Here is a 15,272-nt window from a genome sequence, read left to right as displayed (position 1 = left end):
CCTCTGGACAACAGAACTATAGACATATGAAGAGTGTATTAGAATACACTGCTTTCCCTCTGGACAACAGAACTATAGACATATGAAGAGTGTATTAGAAGACACAGTCTTCCCTCTGGACAACAGAACTATAGACATATGAAGAGTGTATTAGAATACACAGCCTTCCCTCTGGACAACAGAACTATAGACATATGAAGAGTGTATTAGAATACACAGTCTTCCCTCTGGACAACAGAACTATAGACATATGAAGAGTGTATTAGAATACACAGCCTTCCCTCTGGACAACAGAACTATAGACATATGAAGAGTGTATTAGAATACACTGCTTTCCCTCTGGACAACAGAACTATAGACATATGAAGAGTGTATTAGAATACACAGCGTTCCCTCTGGACAACAGAACTATAGACATATGAAGAGTGTATTAGAATACACAGCCTTCCCTCTGGACAACAGAACTATAGACATATGAAGAGTGTATTAGAATACACAGCCTTCCCTCTGGACAACAGAACTATAGACATATGAAGAGTATATTAGAATACACAGCCTTCCCTCTGGACAACAGAACTATAGACATATGAAGAGTGTATTAGAATACACAGCCTTCCCTCTGGACAACAGAACTATAGACATGTGAAGAGTATATTAGAATACACAGCCTTCCCTCTGGACAACAGAACTATAGACATATGAAGAGTGTATTAGAATACACTGCTTTCCCTCTGGACAACAGAACTATAGACATATGAAGAGTGTATTTTTTCATCAGAAATGGATGCTTTGGCTCTACCTTTTTAAGTGTGTATAAACATTACTGTCCTCAGATTTTGGATTAACAGATTTTAGATGTGTATTACAATGGGTTTAGTTGCAAAACGCTGTATATCCATTGGTTATCTGGAATGGTGTGTTCCTATCCTGTATATCCATTGGTTATCTGGAATGGTATGTTCCTATCCTGTATATCCATTGGTTATCTGGAATGGTATGTTCCTATCCTGTATATCCATTGGTTATCTGGAATGGTATGTTCCTATCCTGTATATCCATTGGTTAGCTGGAATGGTATGTTCCTATCATGTATATCCATTGGTTAGCTGGAATGGAATGTTCCTATCCTGTATATCCATTGGTTATCTGGAATGGTATGTTCCTATCCTGTATATTTAACACCAATTCTAGCCTCATGCTACAGTGTTTGGTTAGAGTTAGGCCTCGTCCCAAATGGCACCCTATTCCCTATATAGTGCACTACTCTTGACCAGAGACGAGATAAAAACAAATTACAGTTAAATATTGATGTCACAAATGTATCATTTGTCACATTTGACTGTGTAAAACCTTCCAGTGCTACTTTTCCACATTTTGTTACGTTACAGTCTTATTATAAATTGATGAAATTGTTTTTTCCCCTCATAAATCTACACCAAATACCCCATAATGACAAAGCAAAAACAGGTTTTTAGCATTTCTTGCAAATGTATTAAATATTTAAAAAATTGAAATTACAAGTGTTCAGACCCTTTACCCAGTACTTTGTTGAAGAACCTTTGGCAGCGATTACAGCCTCAAGTCTTCTTGGATATGATGCTACAAGCTTGGTACACCTGTATTTCAACAGTTTCGCTGATTCTTCTCTGCAGATCCTTTCAAGCTCTGTCAGGTTGGATGGGGAACGTCGCTGCACAGCTATTTTCAGGTCTCTCCGGAGATGTTCGATCGGGTTCAAGTCTGGGCTCTGGCTGGGCCACTCAAGGACATTCAGAGACTTGTCCTGAAATCACTCCTGCATTGTCTTGGCTGTGTGCTTAGGGTCGTTGTCCTGTTGGAAGGTGAACCTTCGCCCCAGTCTGAGGTCCTGAGCACTCTGGAGCAGGCTTTCATCCAGGATCTTTCTGTACTTTGCTCTGTTCATCTTTCCCTCGATCCTGACTAGTCTCCCAGTCCCTGACAGGTTTCCTCCAGACGTGACGCTTGGCATTCAGTTCAGAGAGTTCAATCTTGGTTTCATCAGACCAGAGAATCTTGTTTCTCATGATCTGAGAGTCCTTTAGGTGCCTTTAGGCAAACTCCAAATGGGCTGTCATGTGCCTTTTACTGAGGAATCGCTTCCGTCTGGCCACTCTACCATAAAGGCCTGATTGGTGGAGTGCTGCAGAGATGGTTATCCTTCTGAAAGGTTCTCCCATCTCCACTGAGGAACTCTGGAACTCTGTCAGAGTGACCATCGGGTTCTTGGTTACCTCCCTGACTAAGGCACTTCTCCCCCAATTGCTCAGTTTGGCCGGGCGGCCAGCTCTAGGAAGAGTCTTGGTAGTTCCAAACTTCTTCCATTTAAGAATGATGGAGGCCACTGTGTTCTTGGGGCCCTTCAATGCTGCAGAAATGTTTTGGTATCCTTCCCCAGATCTGTGCCCGTGACACAATCCTGTCGCTGAGCTCTATGGACAATTCCTTCGACCTCATGGCTTGGTTTCTGCTCTGACATGCACTGTGGGACCTGATATAGACAGGTGTGTGCCTTTCCAAATCATGTCCAATAAATTGAATTTACCACAGGTGGACTCCAATCAAGTTGTAGAAACAATTCAAGGAGGATCAATGGAAACAGGATGCAGCTGAGCTCAATTTCGAGTCTCATAGCAAAGGGTCTGAATACTTATGTAAATAAGGTATTTCTGTTTTCTATTTTTAATACATTTGCAAAAATTTCTAAAAACCTGTTTTCACTTTGTCATTGTGGGTATTGTGTGTATATTGATGAGGAAATTGTTTTAATTTAATACATTTCAGAATAAGGCTGTAACGTAACAAAATGTGGAAAAAGGGGAAGGGGTCTGAATACTTTCTGAATGCACTGTATCTTGTTTTGCAACAACATGTGATGGTTTGTGTCTCTGACGTGAAACCATGTAGTGATAGGTTTCAAACACACCGTCTGTCATTCAACAACATGTGATGGTTTGTCTCTCTGACGTGAAACCATGTAGTGATAGGTTTCAAACACACCCGTCTGTCACTCAACAACATGTGATGGTTTGTCTCTCTGACGTGAAACCATGTAGTGATAGGTTTCAAACACACCCGTCTGTCACTCAACAACATGTGATGGTTTGTCTCTCTGACATGAAACCATGTAGTGATAGGTTTCAAACACACCGTCTGTCATTCAACAACATGTGATGGTTTGTCTCTCTGACGTGAAACCATGTAGTGATAGGTTTCAAACACACCGTCTGTCATTCAACAACATGTGATGGTTTGTCTCTCTGACGTGAAACCATGTAGTGATAGGTTTCAAACACACCCGTCTGTCACTCAACAACATGTGATGGTTTGTCTCTCTGACATGAAACCATGTAGTGATAGGTTTCAAACACACCTGTCTGTCATTAAACAACATGTGATGGTTTGTCTCTCTGACGTGAAACCATGTAGTGATAGGTTTCAAACACACCGTCTGTCATTCAACAACATGTGATGGTTTGTCTCTCTGACGTGAAACCATGTAGTGATAGGTTTCAAACACACCTGTCTGTCATTCAACAACATGTGATGGTTTGTCTCTCTGACATGAAACCATGTAGTGATAGGTTTCAAACACACCCGTCTGTCATTCAACAACATGTGATGGTTTGTCTCTCTGACGTGAAACCATGTAGTGATTGGTTTCAAACACACCCGTCTGTCACTCAACAACATGTGATGGTTTGTCTCTCTGACATGAAACCATGTAGTGATAGGTTTCAAACACACCGTCTGTCATTCAACAACATGTGATGGTTTGTCTCTCTGACATGAAACCATGTAGTGATAGGTTTCAAACACACCGTCTGTCATTCGACAACATGTGATGGTTTGTCTCTCTGACATGAAACCATGTAGTGATAGGTTTCAAACACACCCGTCTGTCATTCAACAACATGTGATGGTTTGTCTCTCTGATGTGAAACCATGTAGTGATAGGTTTCAAACACACCCGTCTGTCATTCAACAACATGTGATGGTTTGTCTCTCTGATGTGAAACCATGTAGTGATAGGTTTCAAACACACCCGTCTGTCATTCAACAACATGTGATGGTTTGTCTCTCTGACATGAAACCATGTAGTGATAGGTTTCAAACACACCGTCTGTCATTCAACAACATGTGATGGTTTGTCTCGCTGACGTGAAACCATGTAGTGATAGGTTTCAAACACACCCGTCTGTCATTCAACAACATGTGATGGTTTGTCTCTCTGATGTGAAACCATGTAGTGATAGGTTTCAAACACACCCGTCTGTCATTCAACAACATGTGATGGTTTGTCTCTCTGATGTGAAACCATGTAGTGATAGGTTTCAAACACACCCGTCTGTCATTCAACAACATGTGATGGTTTGTCTCTCTGACATGAAACCATGTAGTGATAGGTTTCAAACACACCGTCTGTCATTCAACAACATGTGATGGTTTGTCTCTCTGACGTGAAACCATGTAGTGATAGGTTTCAAACACACCCGTCTGTCACTCAACAACATGTGATGGTTTGTCTCTCTGACGTGAAACCATGTAGTGATAGGTTTCAAACACACCCGTCTGTCACTCAACAACATGTGATGGTTTGTCTCTCTGACATGAAACCATGTAGTGATAGGTTTCAAACACACCGTCTGTCATTCAACAACATGTGATGGTTTGTCTCTCTGACATGAAACCATGTAGTGATAGGTTTCAAACACACCGTCTGTCATTCAACAACATGTGATGGTTTGTCTCTCTGACATGAAACCATGCAGTGATAGGTTTCAAACACACCCGTCTGTCATTCAACTACATGTGATGGTTTGTCTCTCTGACATGAAACCATGTAGTGATAGGATTCAAACACACCTGTCTGTCATTCAACAACATGTGATGGTTTGTCTCTCTGATGTGAAACCATGTAGTGATAGGTTTCAAACACACCGTCTGTCATTCAACAACATGTGATGGTTTGTCTCTCTGACGTGAAACTATGTAGTGATAGGTTTCAAACACACCCGTCTGTCATTCAACTACATGTGATGGTTTGTCTCTCTGACGTGAAACCATGTAGTGATAGGTTTCAAACACACCCGTCTGTCATTCAACAACATGTGATGGTTTGTCTCTCTGACATGAAACCATGTAGTGATAGGTTTCAAACACACCCGTCTGTCATTCAACAACATGTGATGGTTTGTCTCTCTGACGTGAAACCATGTAGTGATAGGTTTCAAACACACCGTCTGTCATTCAACAACATGTGATGGTTTGTCTCTCTGACGTGAAACCATGTAGTGATAGGTTTCAAACACACCGTCTGTCATTCAACAACATGTGATGGTTTGTCTCTCTGACGTGAAACCATGTAGTGATAGGTTTCAAACACACACGTCTGTCATTCAACAACATGTGATGGTTTGTCTCTCTGACGTGAAACCATGTAGTGATAGGTTTCAAACACACCGTCTGTCATTCAACAACATGTGATGGTTTGTCTCTCTGACATGAAACCATGTAGTGATAAGTTTCAAACACACCGTCTGTCATTCAACAACATGTGATGGTTTGTCTCTCTGACATGAAACCATGTAGTGATAGGTTTCAAACACACCGTCTGTCATTCAACAACATGTGATGGTTTGTCTCTCTGACATGAAACCATGTAGTGATAGGTTTCAAACACACCTGTCTGTCATTCAACAACATGTGATGGTTTGTCTCTCTGACATGAAACCATGTAGTGATAGGTTTCAAACACACCGTCTGTCATTCAACAACATGTGATGGTTTGTCTCTCTGACATGAAACCATGCAGTGATAGGTTTCAAACACACCCGTCTGTCATTCAACTACATGTGATGGTTTGTCTCTCTGACATGAAACCATGTAGTGATAGGATTCAAACACACCTGTCTGTCATTCAACAACATGTGATGGTTTGTCTCTCTGACATGAAACCATGTAGTGATAGGTTTCAAACACACCGTCTGTCATTCAACAACATGTGATGGTTTGTCTCTCTGACATGAAACCATGCAGTGATAGGTTTCAAACACACCCGTCTGTCATTCAACTACATGTGATGGTTTGTCTCTCTGACATGAAACCATGTAGTGATAGGATTCAAACACACCTGTCTGTCATTCAACAACATGTGATGGTTTGTCTCTCTGATGTGAAACCATGTAGTGATAGGTTTCAAACACACCGTCTGTCATTCAACAACATGTGATGGTTTGTCTCTCTGACGTGAAACTATGTAGTGATAGGTTTCAAACACACCCGTCTGTCATTCAACTACATGTGATGGTTTGTCTCTCTGACGTGAAACCATGTAGTGATAGGTTTCAAACACACCCGTCTGTCATTCAACAACATGTGATGGTTTGTCTCTCTGACATGAAACCATGTAGTGATAGGTTTCAAACACACCCGTCTGTCATTCAACAACATGTGATGGTTTGTCTCTCTGACGTGAAACCATGTAGTGATAGGTTTCAAACACACCGTCTGTCATTCAACAACATGTGATGGTTTGTCTCTCTGACGTGAAACCATGTAGTGATAGGTTTCAAACACACCGTCTGTCATTCAACAACATGTGATGGTTTGTCTCTCTGACGTGAAACCATGTAGTGATAGGTTTCAAACACACACGTCTGTCATTCAACAACATGTGATGGTTTGTCTCTCTGACGTGAAACCATGTAGTGATAGGTTTCAAACACACCGTCTGTCATTCAACAACATGTGATGGTTTGTCTCTCTGACATGAAACCATGTAGTGATAAGTTTCAAACACACCGTCTGTCATTCAACAACATGTGATGGTTTGTCTCTCTGACATGAAACCATGTAGTGATAGGTTTCAAACACACCGTCTGTCATTCAACAACATGTGATGGTTTGTCTCTCTGACATGAAACCATGTAGTGATAGGTTTCAAACACACCTGTCTGTCATTCAACAACATGTGATGGTTTGTCTCTCTGACATGAAACCATGTAGTGATAGGTTTCAAACACACCGTCTGTCATTCAACAACATGTGATGGTTTGTCTCTCTGACATGAAACCATGCAGTGATAGGTTTCAAACACACCCGTCTGTCATTCAACTACATGTGATGGTTTGTCTCTCTGACATGAAACCATGTAGTGATAGGATTCAAACACACCTGTCTGTCATTCAACAACATGTGATGGTTTGTCTCTCTGATGTGAAACCATGTAGTGATAGGTTTCAAACACACCGTCTGTCATTCAACAACATGTGATGGTTTGTCTCTCTGACGTGAAACTATGTAGTGATAGGTTTCAAACACACCCGTCTGTCATTCAACTACATGTGATGGTTTGTCTCTCTGACGTGAAACCATGTAGTGATAGGTTTCAAACACACCCGTCTGTCATTCAACAACATGTGATGGTTTGTCTCTCTGACATGAAACCATGTAGTGATAGGTTTCAAACACACCCGTCTGTCATTCAACAACATGTGATGGTTTGTCTCTCTGACGTGAAACCATGTAGTGATAGGTTTCAAACACACCGTCTGTCATTCAACAACATGTGATGGTTTGTCTCTCTGACGTGAAACCATGTAGTGATAGGTTTCAAACACACCGTCTGTCATTCAACAACATGTGATGGTTTGTCTCTCTGACGTGAAACCATGTAGTGATAGGTTTCAAACACACACGTCTGTCATTCAACAACATGTGATGGTTTGTCTCTCTGACGTGAAACCATGTAGTGATAGGTTTCAAACACACCGTCTGTCATTCAACAACATGTGATGGTTTGTCTCTCTGACATGAAACCATGTAGTGATAAGTTTCAAACACACCGTCTGTCATTCAACAACATGTGATGGTTTGTCTCTCTGACATGAAACCATGTAGTGATAGGTTTCAAACACACCGTCTGTCATTCAACAACATGTGATGGTTTGTCTCTCTGACATGAAACCATGTAGTGATAGGTTTCAAACACACCTGTCTGTCATTCAACAACATGTGATGGTTTGTCTCTCTGACATGAAACCATGTAGTGATAGGTTTCAAACACACCGTCTGTCATTCAACAACATGTGATGGTTTGTCTCTCTGACATGAAACCATGCAGTGATAGGTTTCAAACACACCCGTCTGTCATTCAACTACATGTGATGGTTTGTCTCTCTGACATGAAACCATGTAGTGATAGGATTCAAACACACCTGTCTGTCATTCAACAACATGTGATGGTTTGTCTCTCTGATGTGAAACCATGTAGTGATAGGTTTCAAACACACCGTCTGTCATTCAACAACATGTGATGGTTTGTCTCTCTGACGTGAAACTATGTAGTGATAGGTTTCAAACACACCCGTCTGTCATTCAACAACATGTGATGGTTTGTCTCTCTGACATGAAACCATGTAGTGATAGGTTTCAAACACACCTGTCTGTCATTCAACAACATGTGATGGTTTGTCTCTCTGACATGAAACCATGTAGTGATAGGTTTCAAACACACCCGTCTGTCATTCAACAACATGTGATGGTTTGTCTCTCTGACATGAAACCATGTAGTGATAGGTTTCAAACACACCCGTCTGTCATTCAACAACATGTGATGGTTTGTCTCTCTGACATGAAACCATGTAGTGATAGGTTTCAAACACACCCGTCTGTCATTCAACAACATGTGATGGTTTGTCTCTCTGACATGAAACCATGTAGTGATAGGTTTCAAACACACCCGTCTGTCATTCAACAACATGTGATGGTTTGTCTCTCTGACATGAAACCATGTAGTGATAGGTTTCAAACACACCCGTCTGTCATTCAACAACATGTGATGGTTTGTCTCTCTGACATGAAACCATGTAGTGATAGGTTTCAAACACACCCGTCTGTCATTCAACAACATGTGATGGTTTGTCTCTCTGACATGAAACCATGTAGTGATAGGTTTCAAACACACCCGTCTGTCATTCAACAACATGTGATGGTTTGTCTCTCTGACATGAAACCATGTAGTGATAGGTTTCAAACACACCCGTCTGTCATTCAACTACATGTGATGGTTTGTCTCTCTGACGTGAAACCATGTAGTGATAGGTTTCAAACACACCCGTCTGTCATTCAACTACATGTGATGGTTTGTCTCTCTGACGTGAAACCATGTAGTGATAGGTTTCAAACACACCCGTCTGTCATTCAACTACATGTGATGGTTTGTCTCTCTGACGTGAAACCATGTAGTGATAGGTTTCAAACACACCCGTCTGTCATTCAACTACATGTGATGGTTTGTCTCTCTGACGTGAAACCATGTAGTGATAGGTTTCAAACACACCGTCTGTCATTCACCAACATGTGATGGTTTGTCTCTCTGACATGAAACCATGTAGTGATAGGTTTCAAACACACCCGTCTGTCATTCAACAACATGTGATGGTTTGTCTCTCTGACATGAAACCATGTAGTGATAGGTTTCAAACACACCTGTCTGTCATTCAACAACATGTGATGGTTTGTCTCTCTGACATGAAACCATGTAGTGATAGGTTTCAAACACACCGTCTGTCATTCAACAACATGTGATGGTTTGTCTCTCTGATGTGAAACCATGTAGTGATAGGTTTCAAACACACCCGTCTGTCACTCAACAACATGTGATGGTTTGTCTCTCTGACATGAAACCATGTAGTGATAGGTTTCAAACACACCTGTCTGTCATTCAACAACATGTGATGGTTTGTCTCTCTGACATGAAACCATGTAGTGATAGGTTTCAAACACACCTGTCTGTCATTCAACAACATGTGATGGTTTGTCTCTCTGACATGAAACCATGTAGTGATAGGTTTCAAACACACCCGTCTGTCATTCAACAACATGTGATGGTTTGTCTCTCTGACATGAAACCATGTAGTGATAGGTTTCAAACACACCGTCTGTCATTCAACAACATGTGATGGTTTGTCTCTCTGACATGAAACCATGTAGTGATAGGTTTCAAACACACCGTCTGTCATTCAACAACATGTGATGGTTTGTCTCTCTGACATGAAACCATGCAGTGATAGGTTTCAAACACACCGTCTGTCATTCAACAACATGTGATGGTTTGTCTCTCTGATGTGAAACCATGTAGTGATAGGTTTCAAACACACCCGTCTGTCATTCAACTACATGTGATGGTTTGTCTCTCTGACGTGAAACCATGTAGTGATAGGTTTCAAACACACCGTCTGTCATTCAACAACATGTGATGGTTTGTCTCTCTGACATGAAACCATGTAGTGATAGGTTTCAAACACACCCGTCTGTCATTCAACAACATGTGATGGTTTGTCTCTCTGACATGAAACCATGTAGTGATAGGTTTCAAACACACCGTCTGTCATTCAACAACATGTGATGGTTTGTCTCTCTGACGTGAAACCATGTAGTGATAGGTTTCAAACACACCCGTCTGTCATTCAACAACATGTGATGGTTTGTCTCTCTGACATGAAACCATGTAGTGATAGGTTTCAAACACACCTGTCTGTCATTCAACAACATGTGATGGTTTGTCTCTCTGACATGAAACCATGTAGTGATAGGTTTCAAACACACCCGTCTGTCATTCAACAACATGTGATGGTTTGTCTCTCTGACATGAAACCATGTAGTGATAGGTTTCAAACACACCCGTCTGTCATTCAACAACATGTGATGGTTTGTCTCTCTGACATGAAACCATGTAGTGATAGGTTTCAAACACACCCGTCTGTCATTCAACAACATGTGATGGTTTGTCTCTCTGACATGAAACCATGTAGTGATAGGTTTCAAACACACCCGTCTGTCATTCAACAACATGTGATGGTTTGTCTCTCTGATGTGAAACCATGTAGTGATAGGTTTCAAACACACCGTCTGTCATTCAACAACATGTGATGGTTTGTCTCTCTGACGTGAAACCATGTAGTGATAGGTTTCAAACACACCCGTCTGTCACTCAACAACATGTGATGGTTTGTCTCTCTGACGTGAAACCATGTAGTGATAGGTTTCAAACACACCCGTCTGTCATTCAACAACATGTGATGGTTTGTCTCTCTGACATGAAACCATGTAGTGATAGGTTTCAAACACACCCGTCTGTCATTCAACAACATGTGATGGTTTGTCTCTCTGACATGAAACCATGTAGTGATAGGTTTCAAACACACCCGTCTGTCATTCAACAACATGTGATGGTTTGTCTCTCTGATGTGAAACCATGTAGTGATAGGTTTCAAACACACCGTCTGTCATTCAACAACATGTGATGGTTTGTCTCTCTGACATGAAACCATGTAGTGATAGGTTTCAAACACACCCGTCTGTCATTCAACAACATGTGATGGTTTGTCTCTCTGACGTGAAACCATGTAGTGATAGGTTTCAAACACACCCGTCTGTCACTCAACAACATGTGATGGTTTGTCTCTCTGACGTGAAACCATGTAGTGATAGGTTTCAAACACACCCGTCTGTCATTCAACAACATGTGATGGTTTGTCTCTCTGACATGAAACCATGTAGTGATAGGTTTCAAACACACCCGTCTGTCATTCAACAACATGTGATGGTTTGTCTCTCTGACATGAAACCATGTAGTGATAGGTTTCAAACACACCCGTCTGTCATTCAACAACATGTGATGGTTTGTCTCTCTGATGTGAAACCATGTAGTGATAGGTTTCAAACACACCGTCTGTCATTCAACAACATGTGATGGTTTGTCTCTCTGACATGAAACCATGTAGTGATAGGTTTCAAACACACCCGTCTGTCATTCAACAACATGTGATGGTTTGTCTCTCTGACGTGAAACCATGTAGTGATAGGTTTCAAACACACCCGTCTGTCATTCAACTACATGTGATGGTTTGTCTCTCTGACGTGAAACCATGTAGTGATAGGTTTCAAACACACCCGTCTGTCATTCAACAACATGTGATGGTTTGTCTCTCTGACATGAAACCATGTAGTGATAGGTTTCAAACACACCCGTCTGTCATTCAACAACATGTGATGGTTTGTCTCTCTGACATGAAACCATGTAGTGATAGGTTTCAAACACACCCGTCTGTCATTCAACAACATGTGATGGTTTGTCTCTCTGACATGAAACCATGTAGTGATAGGTTTCAAACACACCCGTCTGTCATTCAACAACATGTGATGGTTTGTCTCTCTGACGTGAAACTATGTAGTGATAGGTTTCAAACACACCCGTCTGTCATTCAACAACGTGATGGTTTGTCTCTCTGACATGAAACCATGTAGTGATAGGTTTCAAACACACCGTCTGTCATTCAACAACATGTGATGGTTTGTCTCTCTGACGTGAAACTATGTAGTGATAGGTTTCAAACACACCCGTCTGTCATTCAACAACATGTGATGGTTTGTCTCTCTGACATGAAACCATGTAGTGATAGGTTTCAAACACACCCGTCTGTCATTCAACAACATGTGATGGTTTGTCTCTCTGACATGAAACCATGTAGTGATAGGTTTCAAACACACCCGTCTGTCATTCAACAACATGTGATGGTTTGTCTCTCTGATGTGAAACCATGTAGTGATAGGTTTCAAACACACCGTCTGTCATTCAACAACATGTGATGGTTTGTCTCTCTGACATGAAACCATGTAGTGATAGGTTTCAAACACACCCGTCTGTCATTCAACAACATGTGATGGTTTGTCTCTCTGACGTGAAACCATGTAGTGATAGGTTTCAAACACACCCGTCTGTCACTCAACAACATGTGATGGTTTGTCTCTCTGACGTGAAACCATGTAGTGATAGGTTTCAAACACACCCGTCTGTCATTCAACAACATGTGATGGTTTGTCTCTCTGACATGAAACCATGTAGTGATAGGTTTCAAACACACCCGTCTGTCATTCAACAACATGTGATGGTTTGTCTCTCTGACATGAAACCATGTAGTGATAGGTTTCAAACACACCCGTCTGTCATTCAACAACATGTGATGGTTTGTCTCTCTGACGTGAAACCATGTAGTGATAGGTTTCAAACACACCCGTCTGTCATTCAACAACCCCGTTCCATGATTAGATGGAGAAAACACACCAATCTCTTTCAGAAATTCTTTAAACAAAAAAATTGAATTTACGAAAAGATTCAGAAAATGCATATATAGCGTCTTGGAATGGAACTCCTCACATCTGTTCTATATCTACAGTATGAGTAGAACATTCACAACAGCCAATGTGTTCTTTAGAGTCTCAATGGCTTCTAGAACGGTTGAGTCATTCAGTCCCACAGATCCTCATGGCATATGTATCAGCTGTACTGCTAATGATTCCAATGTGCAGAGTCTAGCAGCCCTGACCAAGAACTGGAGCTCTGCATGCAGGAGAACATGACATGAGTTACATACATTCATTCCCACAGACAGAGGGGAATAGCTGCAGCTCTGAGCGCTACTTTAATGCCTCTGGCAGAGCTGGGAATGGCGTTTCACTGCTGACGCACTGCAGAACCTGGGTTCAAGTACTATTCCAAATCTTTCACATACTTTCAGCATTTGCTTTAGCCTGCCTGGAGTGCCAGATGGTCGGGGTTTTACACTTTTGGAATGATTCCATTGGTTCCATTTTGCCAGGCAAGCTCAATCAAACATAGACAAAGTAGGTATAAGGATTTCGGATAGTTTTTGAACCCAGGAGTGACACACTGAGGGACTTGGCTCCGATGTTGCCCACATGTGCCGTTCTGGATGTATGACTGGGTCTCTCGGTCTGTTACTACAGTGAGGTAGCTAGACAGAGAAAACACAGCTGGCTTGGTGACTGTGCAGTACTGAGAGAATTCACATTTACTTTTTCTTTCCATGACCCAACCAACCAGGAAGAAGCTGGATTTTTTTTAACCACCTGTTGAAAGTGGTACAATGTTGCAGTTCCAGTTGTCCCCTTACGGTCTGAGACCAGACAAGAGTTTTCATCACAAATGGAACCCTATTCCCTATATAGTGTACTCCTTTTGACTAGGGCCATTTGGGAGCCATGTTGGAGACTGGACAGAAATGCAGCAGAACTCAGGAGGATTTTAACAGCAGGTGTTCAATCCAATGTTAGTCTAGAAGGACTTGAACATGTCATATTGTGTGAGTAATAACCTAGTTCTGTACTCTGGAATGGGCTGTCTTGAATAATAGAGTATTGAGTTAGAATTCTGTGAGAGAATTCTGTGAGAGAATTCTGTGGGAGAATTCTGCTTAAAGAAAAATCTTCCCCATTAATACCGTGTGATGTATCTCATTCAAAGTGAACCTCCTGGATGACCTGGGAAGATTAGTGAGAGGATTCTTATGGAATGGCCAAGTCTAGACGACTGATTTCACTACTCTGCTACTTTATACTAAAACGTTTGTGTGTACAATAAATAAGCTTCTCTGCCATGGCAACTCTCCACCCCGTGATACTTGTCTGGAGAAAGGCCCTCTAATCTCCAGGTTCAGCTGTCTCCATGGCAACTCTCCACCCCGTGATACTTGTCTGGAGAAAGGCCCTCTAATCTCCAGGTTCAGCTGTCTCCATGGCAACTCTCCACCCCGTGATACTTGTCTGGAGAAAGGCCCTCTAATCTCCAGGTTCAGCTGTCTCCATGGCAACTCTCCACCCCGTGATACTTGTCTGGAGAAAGGCCCTCTAATCTCCAGGTTCAGCTGTCTCCATGGCAACTCTCCACCCCGTGATACTTGTCTGGAGAAAGGCCCTCTAATCTCCAGGTTCAGCTGTCTCCATGGCAACTCTCCACCCCGTGATACTTGTCTGGAGAAAGGCCCTCTAATCTCCAGGTTCAGCTGTCTCCATGGCAACTCTCCACCCCGTGATACTTGTCTGGAGAAAGGCCCTCTGATCTCCTGGTTCAGCTGTCTCCATGGCAACTCTCCACCCCGTGATACTTGTCTGGAGAAAGGCCCTCTAATCTCCAGGTTCAGCTGTCTCCATGGCAACTCTCCACCCCGTGATACTTGTCTGGAGAAAGGCCCTCTAATCTCCAGGTTCAGCTGTCTCCATGGCAACTCTCCACCCCGTGATACTTGTCTGGAGAAAGGCCCTCTAATCTCCAGGTTCAGCTGTCTCCATGGCAACTCTCCACCCCGTGATACTTGTCTGGAGAAAGGCCCTCTGATCTCCTGGTTCAGCTGTCTCCATGGCAACTCTCCACCCCGTGATACTTGTCTGGA

Source organism: Salvelinus namaycush, chromosome 5 (genome assembly GCF_016432855.1).
Source record: "Salvelinus namaycush isolate Seneca chromosome 5, SaNama_1.0, whole genome shotgun sequence".
Classification (NCBI taxonomy): domain Eukaryota; kingdom Metazoa; phylum Chordata; class Actinopteri; order Salmoniformes; family Salmonidae; genus Salvelinus; species Salvelinus namaycush.
The sequence above is the reverse complement of the archived record's forward strand: the minus strand, read 5'-3'. Positions refer to the sequence as shown.